Consider the following 16,231-nt stretch of genomic DNA (forward strand, 5'->3'; position numbering starts at 1 on the left):
CTTCCTATCCAGTGAGAAACTGAGGGAATTGCTGAGGGTAGAACCAGAGCAAACCATGTGTTCTGCCTCAAAGGCCCATGATCTTCCCCCAGCATCCTCCTTCCCGCAAGTCAACACGGTTCTATGAATAGAGGCTGTCCTTACTACCCTTTCACTATCTCGTCTTTATTAGTCCCCTTGTGAGACAGGAAAGGGGCCAAATTCTCAAGAGACCCACCATTAGGAAAGCAGGGATGACTAATTTCCAAATAAGTAGTAACACTCCTTGCCAGTTGTTCTGTACAAGCCTTCTGTTACTCACCTGCCGGGAGAAGAGTAAACCATGTTCTTCCTAGAAATTAATCGAGGTAAACGGTCCTGTCATCTCTACAGGAAAACAAAATTCACTTATAAGTTATTTCGTCGGTGGTAGACCCTATTCTAAGCCTTTTACAGACATTAACTCATTCAATCTTCACATCAACCCTATGAGCATGTACTGTAATTATCTGCATTGTACAGAGAACGATGCTGAGGCAGAGTGATAACAACACTTGCCCAAGCTTCTAGATAAGTGGCAGAGCTGAGGTGTGAGCCCAGGTGGTCTGGCTCTGGAATCCATGCTCTTAATCTATATAATATGACAACAGAGCAAACACACGCAGCAAATAGAGACAGTGCATGCTTTCCTAGAAAGCTCCATTGTGATCTAACAGAGGAAGTATGCAGAAGGAAGCTTAGAGGTTCCAAATACCTTTGGAGTTTGCATTATGTGCAGACATCATGCCAGGGAGGAGAATATATCAGTGTTCAAGACACTGCAAACGTGCCCACAGGGTCCTGAGGGGACGTATCAAATGTGCTGGCTGAACTGGGACAGTTCCAACCATTTCTGTAATGCTCAACTCTACTATCCTGCTCCCAATTTATTCATGTGTTTTCCAGATCCCAGCTCTTTAAAAACAAAACAAAACAAAAGGCCACTAAGCACAAGCATAATCACATTTTTTCATTTGAATAGGTTCCAATAGCTGTGTCCTTCCTCCAACTTTCAACAATACTGGTTGAATCATGAAAAATTTTGTGTGACCTGTGGAAACTATTTTCATTACTTTTTAGTCACAACACAAACATCAGTACTGTTTGAAAGTACTACACTGGATTCCCCTTCATCTGGCAGAAACGGACTGTTTTTTCATCATGAGTAATTCACAAGCGATCAAACTGAAAAATATTTACGCTTGCTTCATTCCTGGGAAGCTGAGACATAGAAGGAATATGTTCCTTGTTATTTGTGCCAAAGATTTGATATCAATACTGAGACTATTTTTCAGCCACCAGATGACATTCTCTTTCCCTGCAACTAGGCCAGGAATATAAACCCTGTGTATTCTACCATACATATTGGGACCAACTACAAAAAAAATACCAAATATTGCATTTTCCAAAATGCTTTCACCAAAACAGCAGCAGAAATGTCCCATCTTTCTTTCACACACGCGCGCACACGCACACACGCGCACAACTACTTCATGATTATTTACCAAGTGCTGAAAAATCAAGCCGATCCCCTGGATTCCTTGAAGAAGCCATTTTATTCTTGGAGAACAGCCCCTGATTTCAGTCTCGAATGGAGTAATAATGTGTTACATTTATTTCTGAATGAAACTTTCCTTTGTAAGTTTCTATAAATCAGACTCAGTAATCGCCCAGTGAATACCATCTTCCCGGACCTGTACATGCATGGGTGGCTCAGTGGGGTACTTCAGGCTACAATACCTGTGACTTGTTTTCCCTCTAACACATCTAGAAACTACAACCTGTTGGTTCATGTGCAAGGCCCCCAACCAGAGTGAATTAAGCAAGTGCCAATATGGAAGTGGATCTCCCAGGTCTCTCCTGTGTTGTCCTCCAGTCTCCATTGTGACAATCATCAGGATAATTCATGAGAAAACTACTGCTGGCATAGTCGCATTTGCAAATTCCCCTAAATCTGTCATTTTCCTATTCTGGTTTATCTGTCATCATGGCCTAGGTTTGGCAGAAGACAGACTCATCTTTCTTATTCTAATGATTGGGGTGGGGGAGAATCCTACAAAAACTGGTCCATTTTGCTTGTTCATCCTCTACTGAAAGGACGCCCCCAGCAGTGAAATTTCTGTCTGGAGGACTAACAAAGAAATGGCTTTCTCCCTGAAGTTACAGCCTGTTGGTAGGCATGTTGTAATAAATTCCATTATAGGTTCTAACCCTTCTAAGGGCCCTATGGATTCAACAGGTGTGAACACAGCAGTGTCTCCTCAATTTCCTCTCATAACTTGCAACAGCTCTTTCAATCTAGGAGTCTTTTTATGATATTGCCAAGTACCTTTTAGGCATGACAGACAACGCAAAATAGCAACTCTTTTTAAAAAGCAAACAACCTGTATTTTAAAACCACTAATACCCTGAGCACCAAGATTCTCAAGCATATATATTTTAATACTTCTCCATGTATTTGGTTCCTGAAATCATCTGAGAATTTAAAAAAATAAATAAATGTGGCCACTAGCCATGCATGTACTAAAGAGGTGGTAATGTTTCTATTAATAAAATTAAGAAACTCCTGGGGTACCAGATGCTACATATTACTCTGAATAGTTCCATCAGGGTCATTATTTTTATAACCAACCCATTAAAACAACTGCAGAATCTACTTCTCTCATATCTACAATGTAACTTAAAACAAATGTGACAGATTTCTTATGAGAAAAGTAGTAGCACACAAGAAATATTATGACAAAAGCTATCTTTATGACTCTATACATACTGAGGATATTACTATCACTCTTCCTATGCAAAAACAATATATGACACCCCAGTCTGAACACCATTTGTGCCAGGAAGATGTTCATTATCCTAATGTCCAAAATAAAAAAACAACAAAAGTTTTTAAAGTAGGATATTTCATTCATATTTCCTAAGATCCCTGGGGGGGGGGGGGGGGAATGGAGTTGACAGAAATTGAAGTCTAATTTAAAATAGAACTTCAGGATTTCTGTGGCTTTGAACTTTTGACTGTTCTTATAAATTCTGTTCCTCAGACTGGCATTGTTCATAACTCCACTAATCTTTCCTTGCTGTCATAGAAATGGCAAGACAGAGACAACATAAAACCAGTAATCATATGATAAATATCTTATCTTTTTCTTACTACGAAATGACTAGTGTACATTCAACAGCTTCCCTTTTAATATTACATAGAGAGGGTGCCAAAAAAAATGTATACATATTTTAAGAAAGGAAAACTGTATTAAAATTGTAATACTCAATATATACCAATAACAAAAGTTGAATACAAGTCACGTTTGACTTCTGCAATTCCAAGTGATGATCAAAGTGGTTACCATCAGCGTCCAGATGATTCTGATTATGGCAAACTACTGCATGAGCAACATTGACCAAAGGGTCCAATTGTATACATTGTGTTGGTGCCACTGGTAAGTTAGGTGGAACACATCAATTCAGGAGCTTTAATTCTCTTTAATGTTGAGGAAGCAACATTTTAAAATCCCAAAGACTTGATCGAATTATAAAATTAAATTGGTTAAGCCCAGAATTGCAGTGGAGAACTAATCCATGTCTATACAGGAAATGTGATAGAGTAATTTAGTGAAACAAAAGGAAACATATTTAAGTCGGGTATTATTATGTACACTTAAGATAAGACAAGATAAGCCCCATGAAATATATCTAAATGTATGAACCATCACATAGAATCAGAATAATCACCGCTACTAGGACTTACACATGACTAGTACTCTTCAACTTGCAAACTACTTTTAGATACAGTCTCACAACTGATCACTACAAAAAACCCTTTGAGATTAGCACTATCATAAATCGTATAATGAAGATGCTGATTTGCAGAAATATAGAAATGCATAATTTAAGAACTATTACATTAAATTACATGTCATTTGTTTCAATCACAATAGGGATAGTATTTTTCTGTAGTAGCATTACTCATGTCTATAAAAGACATAAAGAATGGTTTCTACAACAGAACCTTACTTTCTAATACTTTCTTTTATGTTATGTATGAGTCTAATGGCACATGCACAAAAACCAGCCCTTTTTGCCGAAGTCAAAATGTCTTCACATAGATCCTCCAATAAATACATTTAGAATTGTCTTGGTTGGCCCAATGGAGTTGTAGTGATTTAGGATTTAATTACCTAAACTTATTTCTAACTCAGGTTGTTAGTGATGGTTTTTGTTTGTTCAGTTTTTTTTATTATATGCTATTTTTCTAAGACAATTCATTTGTACTAAAATAAGGTAAACCTGTGTATCTTTTAACATTCCCAAATCGCTACTCACCGTAAGGGTTAAAAAAAAAGAAAAATCACTAAAACTTATAAACCTATCCATCCAATTCAAGCAATATGTAGTCATTGGAGAAATCAATTCATGAGACATGGAAAAAACAAAACAAAACAAAAAGACCCCACGTCATTTGGCTATACTATTCTCCATATACAGGCAGAGAAGATCAGGTAGCCAAGTGCCACTCTGATTTTCTGTCATGTAAACATTGAAAATAGAGTCAGTGAAGAGCAAAACTCCCTGTCTGCCTTATATTTCCCTTGATAAGATCAGCTTATGAGTCAATCAAAAAAAGGGATCAATGCCCTGACTTCTGGCGGGTTTATTCAAATGTAATATGTCGGACTGCCTTTTTTAAAGGACTATGTCATGCTAGGATTTTTACACATGTCAACACCATCTCCTTTTTCAAACTCTAGTATCTTCAGTGAGTGTGAGAGTCAACTATCATCTATTAAGTTATGTATACGAGTAAATACCAGACACATCCATGCTCTCCATCTAGGAGGAAATGGATAAAACATTTTTTAAGAGATAAGTCTACTCTATCTGTGTTTGTTTTTCTTCCCCAAGATCACACAAAGTAAGGAGGGGTGGGGGTGAGGGTACATTCAATGCATCTGGCATTTGATTAACGGCATAAACTTTGGAATCAGATACAGCTGGCCCATCTCAAATCTCATCACTTCCTGGTTGTGTGGCCCTGCTGATAGGGGTAACTGCTGTAATATTACTTGGACATAACCATGATAATTTATAAATTTTAAGGTTTCTATAATGATTAAATCTAGTAAGGCAACATTATCCAGAAAACCGTAATTCTCAAAAACGTCATGTTTATTTCAAGGAGTAGCTATCTAATCGATGCTTCTGGATGTCTAACTTTCTGTAAGAAAAAAAAAAAAAGATTTAAAAAATGCATTTCTTTAGTATTTATCTTTATATTTAACACTGTGGAAATAGTCTTGGAAAGGCAGAACAAGAAGCCCAGGCAGGCTCTAGGGCACACATTGCCTGTAGGCCTCTGGGACTCAGAGGCCTTCCTTGTCTCTCCTTGCAGGTTCCTGTTACAACCCATTGATTTTTCCTCACAGTATAAAATTTCCTCTGCTTAATTTCATCGGGCTATTCCCCCTGGGTCATTCTGACCAATTATGTTCCTTGTTGTTTATACTGTTCAACCATCAATAGATTTCATTTTGAAGAACCCAATGCAATCATGCGATGGCGTTCTTTTCTGTTATTGAACTGTTGTTGCCTGAAGAATATCCTAAAAAAAACACAAGAAAATAATTGATGCCCACGAACAAAATAAACTTTAAGACAACTATGAAATAAATTAGGATAGTTGGGAACGAGCCTCAAGTAGCTGACATTATATACCCTTCCACTTTCTCCCTTACTCCAATACTCATCTCATTTGATCCTCAGAACAAATCCACAAGTTAGTATTATTAACCTCAGTTTATAGAGGACGAGTCTGCATTTCCAGAACGTCAAATAACCTGCATTAAATCCTCACAACCAAACAAGGGTAGAGAGTACCCTCGCACTTGGTCTGATGAATGCCAGCTGCCACACATCCTCCATGGATAATCCAGAAATCATATAGAGATATTTAAATTTTTAATAGCATTCCAATTCTTTTGGTTTGAACTGAAGAAATATCTACGTCTGTATGAAGTGAAATGTCCTAAGTCAGATGGACACTAGAAGCTGACCAAGTACATAGTAAACTCTCAGGAGAACAAGATGCTTCTCCTTCCATGGACATTCTCCCCCGTTGCTCGTTAGATGCCAAACATTCCATGTCAGAAACTACTTGCACTTGGTCCAAGGAGTTACCCATAGTTTTAAAAAGTAAATACTTTCGAAAACACACTTAGCATTGGTGTCAGTCATTGTCACTGTGGTGAAGACGTTTCCAACTTATCTCAAGATCAGTTTTATTGGCAAGACAGCTTGAGGACAGAAAAGAAATGTGGTGACAGAAGTGTCCCATAGAAGTGAGGATGGGGAGCTCTGGAGTATTAGGGACACTACTAAAGCCAAATAATGGCAACAAAATACAAAGGCGACAATGACAACAGAAACAATTTTGTAATTTTTACCAGAGGCTGGGGCTGTCTAAAGAACTAATGATTTTCAGGACAATGTTATTGTACATTTTAAAATCAGGGAAATTTACTATTCTATTTGGAAAGGCTTCTGTTTTATCTCACACCTGCTTTATCATTGTATACGAGGCAGCTATTCTGCAACTTTATTGGTTGTCAACAATATCATCTGTTGCAATAATAGAGGGAGAATTTCCATGCCGGCAAGAGCCGTGCATCAGGATGCCTTGTCGTCTACCTGCCAGGGTTCTCTGAGGGGCCCAGTATATTTCCAGCACTCATTCTGTACACCTCACAATCTAACAGATGGCACCATTAAGCAAGTGTCCCTGGTAGTCAGTCTCTTTGAAAATAAGGGCAAAGAAATGCAGAATCAAATTAAGTTGACTAGAATAATACACATCCTCGTTCCTTACAGTATGCTGACAATGGCTGACAAATTTCTAGCGGATATAATCTCACAGAACATGCACAGTAACGTTTTACAACAACATAAACTGAGATTGTAAGATACCTTGATAAATAGCTACTTTCTCACCCCAGGCTGTACTCTACTCTCTCCAGATACTTGCACAGCTCCCATTACCATCAAACAACGAGGGGAGAATTACGTACTGCTCAGGAGACAGCTTCTGAAACTGTGAGATGTTAAAAAGCTGCATTCAAATCCTGGGATGGAGGAACACAAACATGCTGAACAGAGTACAGTATCGTTTTCTAAGGCAAAGAAATATACTGTACACTGTGCAACAGAAATGTAATGGGGGGAAAACCTAGTGTTTTCTGCACTGACGGTGAGCCGCTAACAAGGTAAAATTACCAAATATTGGTGCAATTCGGAGCTTGCATTTTCTGTTTGGGGAATTATCATAATGTGACAAGGTTATCGTTATAATTAGGAGGGTAATTAAAGTAACAGAGTAAATGCTCTTTAGCATTTTTCTTAGTCAAAAACATATAATTGTAGATAAAAAGAACATATTCATTTTTTAAAAAAATTTCTCACAAGTATCACAGAACCCAAAAGCAGCCAGACTAGTTACATTGCTACATAGCGCCTTTCATTTTCCTTCTCATGAAATTTTTTTTCCTTTTAGCTGTTACAAATTCCTTGTCACATAGCATGGATTCTATGTGTGAAGACTGGCTACAAAAAGTCAGTCCTTTATTTATGTGATATCATTTCTAATTCTGATAGGTTAAAATGTTTTTTTCTCTTTCATGCCTCCTGATTCTGAACTTAGTCTCAATTAATTGTATGTTCACACTGTCTCACCGATAAAAAGGAGGAAAACCCAAATCGTTTTACCAGATGGCTCAAAATCCACGTGCAGACAAGTGAAAAAATTGTAAATAAATAAATAAAACCTACCCATCCCTGAAGAGTCAGAGCTGGAACAGACAAGGTCTGTCTGGCAGAAACACTTTGAAGTACAGAAATGAGGAAGTGGCATTAAGAGATTTGTTTAAATTCCTGGAGGGAGAAAGGAGTGGACTGGGCAGAGCTGTGAGAAAGTCAACATTTTTGCTAAAATCCTTTGGGTATCCTGAGACAGATTAAAAGCTTCACCCACTTGACATGAAGAGAGAGTGATGGAGACAGGCCCTGGAAAGTCACTGACTAAACTCTGCTAATACCAGGGAAACCCTGGGGTCAGAGATCTAACCTGTAACCAGCCATCTAACCTTAGGGTGACACCAAACGGCACAGACCAGGGTCAGAGTAGTGAGGTTCAGGAACATCATTGGAGGGGGACTGAGCCATGTGACTTTGTGCAAGTGACACCGAGTCTGTGAGCCTTCCTTTCCTTACCTGAAAAAATGACCCTATTCATCTAACTTGCTGAGCTGCTACAAGGGGAAAAGGAAAAAGAAAAAAAAGTGTAAAAGGGCATTATCAACGACATCACATATATTACACGTATTCGTATGTACATGTTATCAAAATACTGGAAATCACATAGAAACGTTACTACAAGCAACTTTGGTTTAGCTCCCTGGCTCCCTTTCCTCTGGGCAGTACAAACAGTGCATTCAAAGAACATCTGAACTATCTGGAAAGAAAAGAACTCATATTCACGTTGCTGTAAATAAAGCCCCGAAGTGATTACTTACTGCATCTGGTAGACCTCTTTTTGCTGATCTGCTTATTTCTGTTTCTTCATCAGGGATCAGCTCAAAGGTCACCTCCTCATGGAGCCTTTGCAGGGTCCCAGAGGGGAATTGAGCCCCACTTCTACTCTGCTCCAGGTCGCTGTCTACACCCCCCACCATCACAGCTTATGACACCTACTCCCTTGTCTGTCCAGCATCAGACCGGGAACAACTTGACAGTGGCTGAGTCCTCTGCACCTCTGTACCCATAGGCTGAGCACACGCTCAGAAAGTATGGGTTGATCGGGCTGAATAACAAAGTATTTAGCATGTAATTATGACAGTTCCATGTGTATATGTGTTCATGTATGCATATGCATGTGAACTGATCTACGTGTATGCGTGTGTTTAGATGTTCATGCATCTGTGCACGGACATATATTTTAAATAGTTTTCTTTGATTAGGATACTAAACCTTTAGGAAGCTGCTAGCCACCCACATTACCCTATCCAGAGAAGGTGACGTGAATAACCGCTCCTTTATTTCAGAATACATTATTTCCCGAAGCTTATTATCTGCTCTGGCAGTGGCAGAATCACAGTAATCACTCTAAAGAAACACTGTGTCCAATATGCATGATACAAAAGCACTGGAAAAACAAAATGGAAATCTAGAAAGGAATCATGTAGCAGGAACTCCCTGGTGAATAAACACCTCAACGCTGATGCTCTTGATGCTATGGCTGCTGTTCCTCTGAGTATACGCATCTTCCCCTCTCTTTTGTGATGTGATTTTAAACTGAAAGCATTAGGTAGCAAGGAGCACTGTAATTAAAGCTTCAAACAGAAAATGATTGAATACTGAAAGAGACTTCTCCTTTGAAAGTGCATTTCAATTCTCTCCATGTCTCTAGAAGAAAAATGCTTCTGACAGTCTATATTTTACTCCTGTTTCATTTAATAATGCATATCGACATTTACCCAGGAACATCGGCCGTTGCTTTACTTCTCATTTTAAATCAGCTAACCACCTGCCCATCCCCATAACTCCAGCTCTCCACTCCCCGCACCTACCCAGTCTGTTTTCTCTGTTCCCCTTCACTTATTTTTCAAATTAATTTTTGAAGCAAAGATAATGGTGGCAGGGTAAAAACACAAATTCCGTGGCAACCTTAAATATAACTCCAGGGGCAAATGAGAGCCTTTTGCCTCTTTCTCTACTGACAAAATGTCAATGTCCTCACCCAATTGAAAACACACAGGACATACAATATATTCCACGAACCAAACAGACCACACAAAGGCTTCATTATGCTTGTGTTCTGTAAGGGACACTTTCTACAGAAGTCCATTACCTGCTTTCCAGCAAAGGGCACCAGCTTAACTATTTCTGCAATCCCCATTTTCCTTCTAATATGAACTACTGCTATACAAAACACAGTTCTCAGAAATGTCTTTTTTTGTTTTGCTTTTACTTTTATATTGTCTGGGTCTGTATAGGGACACCACCTAGTCTATCTCCCTTTTGGAAATCTAGGTACCCTTCTCATGAAACCTAATATTCATAATGCAAACTTAGGGAAGACAAATTTATGTATCAGTTCATTGACTACACATTGAGAAGCTGCATAGGTATTTATGAAACTTGCTCTCAAGGTATCTGCAAACTAGTAACAGAACTACCCAATTAAAAATAAAATTATTTAAAAAAAAACTGTAAATTAGTCATGGCTTTAAGTTTCCAATTGAGTAAGGGGATCTGTGTTTTTTCTTTGTTTGTTTGTTTAGGCGGGGTTATCACTTAGAAAACAGGAAGAGTTCACAAAGTCATTTACTAGACTAATTACAAATGGGACAGAAATTGTGCTTGTACAGCATTATTTATAAGCAATAGGAATAGCTAATACTTAATGTGCATGTATTACCTGCCAGGCCCTGTCCTGAGCACAGTGTGTGCAGGAAGTCCTTCAATCCTCTCAATAGTTTTATAAGAGAGACTTTACCTCCATACTCTAGAGGCGAGAATTAAGGCCCAGGGAGACAAGTAACTTGTCTGAGGTAATAGCTGAGTAACAGGAAGAGACAGTCTTTAAACTCCAGGAGTCTGGCTTCAGGATGAGCCTAACTATTTTCCATTAGTGCCCCTAGGAATAGGTGCGTCCTGCAGAGTAGAGCACAAGCAATATTACTAGGCTTAACACGGATGCTCTCCAAGGGGGGTCCCCAGACCAAGCCCAGCTCTGGTTCCATTTTTAAAGCTAACAGAACTTTATCACTGATGTTGTGAAATTAATAGACCACTGCTTGTAGATGAAATTTTGGGAAAAAAAGCAGGGTCTCTGGAATGTAGGATAGAGCTTGTCAAAAGTAAATAAATAGCTAAAATAAAGCCCCTATCAGTGAAATTCTGGTGCCTTCACCGACCCCTTGCACAACCCAATGGGCACTGTCTCAGAAGAGAGACTATTGTATATGAAATCTATGTAATTGTCTATAGAATACCAAACTTTGTAAAAAATGTTAAATGTCTAGACAGTGTTGCTTATTACTACTGCTTTGATTTAATTTTAAGGGAACAATCTATATATTCCAGACGGTTTAATGTAAGTAGAAAACATCTATATTCACACAGCTGAATTTATCAACTTAATGGTAAATTTCTTAATTGTATGTATTCTATCCATATTACATTAACATCTCACGGCTAGAAAACAGAAACATGTACATCTGAATGCTTATTTCTTCCTCTAACGTTAAAAGCTTAAACAGTCATTTCTTTTCTAGTTTTTAATAGTTGGCTTTATCCCCATTGTTTTCTCTCCTTACCAGATTCATTTTAAGGTTTTAGATAGGGGAAATACTTATGTTGCTGGCCTATAGCATCTTGTAGGTATCTAGGCATATTCTCACATACTGATGAGTCATTTCCGAAGGTATAGCAAGATTATTAGGGCTGCTCACTTCCTTTGTCCCCTTATATCAGGATCTCAATCTACTATGACATTTGGAGTGAAAAGCCTACAATACTTTGCCACCTGTAGACTCTCCGTCTCTCTCTTTCAATAAAGATAGCTTTTACACTAAGAGTAAAATCAAATTTCTAACTTGCATACCAAGTCTCTAAGGACCCAAATTACATTACCAGAATGAAGCCTATCTCCATTAGACAGGCATTATTAGATGTTATAGGTCTTTAATCCACATTAGTGCTTTTTGCAGAGTGTGATGTATACCCAAGGGGTGAGGGTGGATGAGGGTGGCATGTGACAGAGCATCACCTCCAACTCTGCAGGACAGCAAATCACCTTCAGGGAAAAGGGACCTCTAAATCAGACCTTAAGGGGCCTCCTGTAGTGATGGTGAACTGTTCTCTGAACTAGGCCGAGTTTATTGAAATTCATAGCAGCAGCTCTCTATTTTTACATTCAGAGAGGAATGGCTAAAAGGACATAATCATTCCTTGAATTGGGTTAAACACCAAACCCATATTCACAATGCTAATGGTTTTGGTCAAAGTCAGTAAGTTCAATTTTACCAATAATGGTTCAAGTAAAAATATCACGATTTTAAAGAGGGTGAGATTGTCAGCTCTATGAGGTAAGTGGAATCTGTTGTCAATTGTAACTGGAACGTCAGGTATCTGTTAAGAAATGGGGTGGAAGATTCAGAATAGGTATTCCTACCACACGGGAATATTCTGATAGGATCTCAGAGTTATCTGCATGCCCCTGGCAAGCTTCAAAAAAAATGAAAGTGTTGTTCATCCTGGACTGTATTTCTCAGGTGTACTAACATGTCAGGAAATGAAGCACATAATACTTCCACTCCGTAGGACGGTCTGTGCAGCCTGTGATCACTCACTGTCAAACGTTTATCGTCTACAATGTCTTTTTGTAAGATGATGGTTTATTAAATCCCTCAGGAAGACCACTATACTAGCATTTAGAACGTTCTGGTATTTGGGACTTCAATAAATACTTGATAGCTGGGCCTATTATGAATCATTTTTACTTAAATCCATGTGGTGTCCTGCAGAGCATAATGAAGCCCTTTAATAAGCTGAGCTCTTTGAAAAGAAAGTAAAATGTTTTCCCCCTTTTTTCTATATGAGAATGAAAAGAGAAGGGAGGCTTGGCTTTCTATTCCTGATGAGAATGTCTTTCCAATTTAAACCCCTAAAACCACCTTTGAAAAGTATCTGCCCTATCCTATCAGCTAATGAACATAAAATTCAGTCTATTCTGTTTTTGTAGAAATCTGGACAATTGTGTCAATTACATAGGCAGAGCTGAGTTCAACACACTTCAAAACTCATCTGTTATGCAATTTCTTCCTTAGGACCAAGAGGCTCTGCCCTCTTCCAAAATTACAATGCAGAACCACCACCATCACCACCAACAAAACTATTTACAGTCACCTATTGGATGTAAACTGAAATCTTCTTCCCTTTTTCCTTCTCCCTCAATCTTTCCATCTCTCCTGCTCCCTCTCTCACTACTTCTTTCCACCAGTATTTGTTGAATCCCTACTGCATACCTGATTACTCCTGGAATCTGAGGTAAAAGTATGAATCAGATGGCCATAGTCCCAAGGGGTTCAATGAGGAGAAGTGACCCTTAGATGATCCCAGTAGCATAGCCCCCTGGGAGGGGTGGGGGGCTGGGGAAGAGAGAGAGAGAGAGAGAGAGAGAGAGAGAATATGAATGTGTATTATTGGGGGCGAGGCATTTAAAAGGTGGCCACTACTAAATACTCGTTTTGCCTTTCAAGAAGATTTTATCATCACATCTGTCATGATATCATGTTTCTTGATCACTAAACCTTTATTGCTGCATTATCCACTGCATCCTTTTGCTCTGTCTGAAAGCTGCAAAGGAGAGTACGTGCCCATTACCTAGCAATGACTACTGCAGATAGTTGTACAATCTTACCCGAATCAAAAGAGCCAACAGGTGGAAGTTGGCTGCTGTCTAAGTATTCCATGCTTTCTTCACTGTATCTGTGGTTATTGCATGTCTCTATTTGCAAAAATCCCATAGTTAAAATTTAACATGGGAATCCCATACTCAGCACTGCATCAAATAACACCATTACTCTGTAGTCTTCTAACACTAGATCCTGGAGGTTAGGCTGGTAAATTTTTTAGAGACAATGCAGTGCCAGGAGCATCAGGTATATGAGCAACAAGACTCATTAGTTACAGCAGTTTAAGCTTCTTAGAAGGATTTCTGGAATAGCTCCCTTTTATCAAAGGTTTCACAATTAGCTTTCCAAATCCTGCCATAAACTAAAAGGTCTCCGTGTTTCACCTGTCTGTACCAGGAAACGCCATGCTATCAATGACAAAATCATCAATATTATCATCATGAAACATTTTCTGAGCTCCTAGAGGGACCCACGTCTCTTCTCTGAGGAGGTTTGTGGGATGTTCCTCTGTGATCATCTGCCCTTGGTAGCTTTGAAGGGCATGATATAGGCTGTTGGGTCAGTAATGCAGACATACATTAATGTCTATTGCTTTCTGAAATCATCATTGATACTTACTTCACCTATTTTTGAATAAGCCATGCGGGAAGACTTGTTAATATTTACTGAGCACTTAACCGTACCAGGTTAAGCGCTTCGCAAGTATTTCCTCATTTAATCCTCCTGGCCTCTCCTTAAGGAGACTTTGATTCTGCTATCCCCACTGCACAGATGAGAAAAGTGAGGTTTACATAGATTAAGTACCTTGCCAAGATGCCACAGCTGGGAAGCAGTGAAGGCAGCTCAAGCCCAAGCAGACAAACTCCAGAGCCAAGCTCCTAACCACTAATACTAGCTCCCTAGACTCTGACAATTAGAGAGTTACTGGAACCTCCCAGTCTTGCACAGATGGAGAAACTGAGGCTCAAGTAGGTTGAATAATTTGATAAAAATCAAAGATTTTTTTAGAGACAGCTCAGACCTTCTGTCTACCAGCTTGTTGATCTGTTGAGCATCCCACACTGCTGGTCCGACCCAATTCAGGGCATCGGTTGTTAATAAGATGACTATTTGGTACATAGCTCCACAAAACAGAAAGCGACAGGACCTTCAGCATTTCACTTTCCTCTCTGGGAATCTATGGGATAGAAATAATTACACATGTCTTACCTACTACAGGAGATAAGAATGTAAAATGATACCCCAAAATACAAGCTTTAAGAAATAAGAGAAACACGACTTACAAAATTGGAAAAGATTATGAAAAACGGCACCAATCTTCAAGTTTTACAAGTCATATCATAATTTCTCACTGGCAACAATTAAATTAGGTCTTCAGTTATTTGATTAGGGTCGACTGCAATCTTAAATAAAATGAATATTTTAGGCATTCGAGGGCAGAACCACTATGCATATTCATCCATTCCATGCATCCATGCATGCATGCATGCATTCATCCATCCATTTATTAAAGAATTTAGTATTCAATGGAAATCAACCAACAACAATATACTAAGATTGTACTATGCATAATACTTTCCATAACTTATTTCACTTAATCTTTATAAGAACTCTGTAAGATATTAATGTATTCATTTGACAAAAGAGGCTGATAAAATTTATAATTTGCCAAAAATTTCACAGTCAGGTAATAATAGCAGGCTGGAATTCAAACTCAGTCTCACCTAATATCATTCCAATATTGAACAACCACACTGTTCTTGAGATTCCATTTACCTAGAATCATGTGTGGATGTGCGCATGACCACAAGTTACTGACCCTCCTACTCCTTCCTGTCAAACAGGACAAGAGGAAGTGACACTGGAGCCTCTGTTGCTCTCACGTGGGTGTTACAGAGTTAAATCATAGAGTGACATAAAAAAAGGAAACATTTCACTTTTTCTATGAACCCCCAATAAATAGCCATTGGAGAAGGCTAAGACCTACTGTACACACAAAAAAGGAGATTCTAGAAGATTATTCTACCCATGGTATGCCTGTGCTTTTCTTAATCTTCTCCCCCATGGCCATTTCCTAATTTTTCCAATGTCATTGCTTATATCATTTCAGTTATGACCTAGTGGTCCTGTTCACCACATTTCACAGATACCAACTATCACTCCTCCATCAGCAACAAGGAAATGGGACTTGAAGTTTAAATCCTTTCACCTTTCCTATTAAGAGTTCAGTATAAAGGTGGTGTCAGAATCAAACCCAATTACCAGTTAAATTAAATTAGGGATCTGCCTCTAGATTTCATTATTCACAAATCTCTCCATCACTTAAAGGCCAAGAATTATCTGAATAGTCATTTTTTTCGGGAATCTATTTGCTATGTATTTCCATAGCAATTCCATTAATTACTTAGAAATATAGAATCATGGAACAGGAAGTGGCAATGACAAGCCAGTGTGTTTGCACACCTGTCAAAAAGACCAGATTTAAGCTAAACCATCAAGATAATTATTCTCATTCTTTCAAAAATCGCTAATGAAGGCAATGCTACAATTTTCCCATGAAACCTTTTCCAGATTCCCAAAGCATTTTATACAAGGAGATCAATATTTCCACATGTAGGAAAATATAAGCAAGGGAAAGCTCTAATATCTGTTTGTTAAAGGGAAAAAAAAAATCAGGTTGTATTCTTGATCCTTCTTTGTCTTATAACATTGTGTTTTCAGAGGAAAGCTAAGCCTTTAAACCAAAA

The 16,231-nt window shown here is 38.6% G+C and overlaps 1 protein-coding gene across 3 annotated transcripts in view; it reads right to left on the bottom strand.

The window, feature by feature from the left end:
* Positions 1-16,231, bottom strand: part of FLRT2 (fibronectin leucine rich transmembrane protein 2) — a 99,824-nt gene that overhangs the window by 64,361 nt on the left and 19,232 nt on the right. For 2 of the 3 annotated variants that reach the window (XM_019731120.2, XM_019731121.2), the window contains exon 2: positions 302-366. The exons of the other annotated variant lie outside the window; for it this stretch is intronic. The gene's annotated coding sequence lies outside the window, so the exon portion shown is untranslated. The remainder of the gene's footprint in view (positions 1-301; positions 367-16,231) is intronic. 3 annotated transcript variants of the gene reach the window in all.

The sequence above is a fragment of the Rhinolophus sinicus genome, linkage group LG03 (genome assembly GCF_036562045.2).
Source record: "Rhinolophus sinicus isolate RSC01 linkage group LG03, ASM3656204v1, whole genome shotgun sequence".
NCBI classification, from domain to species: Eukaryota; Metazoa; Chordata; class Mammalia; order Chiroptera; family Rhinolophidae; genus Rhinolophus; species Rhinolophus sinicus.